Source organism: Staurois parvus, unplaced genomic scaffold (assembly GCF_062004578.1).
Source record: "Staurois parvus isolate SC_StPar_1 unplaced genomic scaffold, SC_StPar_1.0 ptg000858l, whole genome shotgun sequence".
Classification (NCBI taxonomy): Eukaryota; Metazoa; Chordata; class Amphibia; order Anura; family Ranidae; genus Staurois; species Staurois parvus.
Genome location: NW_028318654.1, coordinates 1,524,005 through 1,527,500, shown reverse-complemented (window position 1 = coordinate 1,527,500; position 3,496 = coordinate 1,524,005).

The following is a 3,496-nucleotide window of genomic DNA, read 5'->3' as shown; positions in this document are numbered from 1 at the left end:
AAAGGGAAACTTTTGTATCACCCTTTCCAATCTCCTAAAGGGAGGAGCGAACCCCTTATTGTTTGGATTAGAGATGGGAGTAAGACACCTCTAGTCTAACAAAGCTTTACTTTACTTTGTTTTAGTTTTTAGGAGTGCTTTTTGGTTCACTTGAGCTGTAGTACAGGGAATGGCTATTGCTCTTGCCATAATGTGCATACATTGTCTTGAAAAAGTTTTCATACCCCTTGAAATTTTCCACATTTTGTCATGTTACAACTAAAAACGTAAATTTATTTTATTGGGATTTTATGTGACAGACCAACACAAAGTGGCACACTTTTCAGATATTTATTTGTAAAAAATTTTGAAAACCATTTATCATTTTCCTTCCACTTCACAATTATGTGCCACTTTGTGTTGGTCTATCACATAAAATCCTATTTACGTTTTTGGTTGTAACATGACAAAATGTGGAAAATTTCAAGGAGTATGAATACTTTTTCAAGGCACTGTACATGGATATTATGGCAGACTTGTCTCTTAGCTTGCCCACCTCTAGTGCTGACAGTTCCATACTCCCTATCCCTCCCGTCTTCTCCAACGTTACCTTCTCCATCAAACATCTTCCTTCTTCAGCCTTTAGGCGGGTAATAATTAAGCAACCCCTGTGCTGGAAATACATCCTCCCTGCACATGGCTTCATTCTCATCATCTTGTAGATGCCAAGAGCTTCCTTCCGCATCCAGCATCTTCCTTTTTCAGGCATTGGGCAGCCATTGATGATGTCATTGTAACTCCTCCTTGTTCCTGGCTTCATTCTAGGCATCTTACAGATGCCAAAAGTGAGCAAAAATCTACTTACACAGAAAAATAAGTGAAAGGAGAAATAGTTTTTTGACAGAAACATAAAGTCTTTTCTACCAAAAAAATGTTTCTTTTAGCAATTACTTTTTTGTCTTTAGTTTATTCATTTATTTTTTTTTTAAGAATGTTTATTAATAGTAGACAATAAGTACAACACCTTACACACCCTTCTTACAAAACATTGCTTCGAAAAACAGGTAACATAGGGCCAAGTTTCATGTGGTTAATATACTGTATATATATATATATATATATATATATATATACTAAATATACTGTACATTGCGGAAACACTCACACAAAGATTTTTAGAAAAAGGATACAGAGGGAGAGAACTACAGAAAATCAAAAAACAAGTGAGGGATATGGAAAGAGAACAATTGCTCGAAGAAAAAAAGAAAAGGTCGCCAAGGACATGCTTCAGAAATAACATTTACTACGTGTTTCAACCGACAATATAAACATTTTGAGAAAATTATCAAAAAATATTGGCCTATTCTGAAAAAGGACACAGTTTTAGCAAGAACATTACCCAACAGACATAAATTCATTTATAAAAGGGCCAGAAACCTTAGGAATCATTTGGTACATAATGCAGTGGATCCACCAAAAAACACCCCACCCTTTCAAGAATTCAAAGGTTTTCATAGATGTCAAAAGTGTTTACCACGTTGGACAAGTAAACAACAAGAACAAGGAAACTATCACACTTTGAGTCTTCAGTAACAAAGAAGTAATATAAAATTAACAAATTCATCACATATGTTATTGAATGTCCTTGTTGACTTCAATACATAGGGAGGACAACCAGACAACTTTCCAATAGAAGAGAACATGTAAATAACATTAAAATGGGTTTTAAAAGGCACAGTCTTTCGAGACACTTTAGAGAAGTACATCATAAGGACCCAAGTAAATTACCGTATTTATCGCTCCATAAGATGCACTTATATCTGTGCATCTTATGGAGCGAATATGGAGCAGCCAGCCCGGTATTTTCCCTGTCGCCGCCGTCGTGTTAGAATACTGGGCCGGCCACTCGGCTCTGCTGTGCAGCAGAACTTGCTCCACAGTCCTACCTGTTCCTCAGTCCTACCCGTTCCTTAGTCCAGAGGTGTGTTCTCACCGTCTTCTCTCCCTGGCCCCGGCATCTTTAGTGTGGGCATCCGACTGTGACAGCTTGCGGCTTCACAGCCGGGTGCCCACTGCGCATGCGTGAGAAGCGCTGTGCTTTGTGAATGGCCCTGTAGTCTTCTGGGACCTGTCATGTGTCCCAGAAGATTACGGGGAGGGAGGACAACTCCACTCCCCAAAGGTCTGCAGTCTCTGGTCATCTCCTGTACTATTTCTGCAGTCTTTGGTCATCTCCTGTACTATGTCCACAGTCTCTGGTCATCTCCTGTACTCTGTCTGCAGTTTCTGGTCATCTTCTGTACTATGTCTTCAGTCTCTGGTCATCTCCTGTAGTATGTCCGCAGTCTCTAGTCACCTCCTGTACTATGTCCACAGTCTCTGGTCTTCTCCTGTACTGTGTCCGCAGTCTCTGGTCATCTCCTGTACAAAGTCCACAGTATCTGGTCATCTCCTGTAGTATATCCGCAGTTTCTGGTCATCTTCTGTACTATGTCCGCAGTCTCTGGTCATCTCCTGTACTCTGTCCGCGGTCTCTGGTCATCTCCTGTACTATGTCCGCAGTCTCTGGACATCTCCTGTAGTATATCCGCAGTCTCTGGTCATCTCCTGTACTATGTCCACAGTCTCTGGTCATCCCCTGTAGTATATCTGCAGTCTCTGGTCATCTACTGTACTATGTCCACAGTCTCTGGTCATCTCCTGTAGTATTTCTGCAGTCTCTGGTCATTTCTTGTACTATGTCCGCAGTCTCTGGTCATCTCCTGTAGTATGTCCACAGTCTCTGGTCATCTCCTGTACTATGTCCACAGTCTCTGGTCATCTCCTGTAGTATATCTGCAGTCTCTGGTCATCTGCTGTACTATGTCCACAGTCTCTGGTCATCTCCTGTAGTATATCTGCAGTCTCTGGTCATCTACTGTACTATGTCCACAGTCTCTGGTCATCTCCTGTAGTATGTCCACAGTCTCTGGTCATCTCCTGTACTATTTCTGCAGTCTCTGGTCATCTCCTGTACTATGTCCACAGTCCCTGGTCTTCTCCTGTACTGTGTCCGCAGTCTCTGGTCATATCCTGTAGTATGTCCGCAGTCTCTGGTCATCTCCTGTACTATGTCAGCAGTCTCTGGCCATCTCCTGTACTATGTCCGCAGTCTCTGGTCATCTCCTGTACTATTTCTGCAGTCTCTGGTCATCTCCTGTACTATGTCCGCAGTCTCTGGTCATTTCCTGTACTATGTCTGCAGTCTCTGGTCATTTCCTGTTACCAATGTTTGAAGTCCATTGGTTCAGAATATTATTTTCTTGTTTTCTTCCTCTAAACCCTACGTGCATCTTATGGTCAGGTGCGTCTTATGGAGCAAAAAATAGGTTATTTTTTATTACGGGATTGATAAGGTCACAACACACTGGAGAGGTAGTAATATGAAAATTTTGATCTCTCAGAACGAAACCAAACGGATACATGAAATGGGGACTCTAGCACTGGGAGGCTTTAATATAGATATTTATTTTATTTA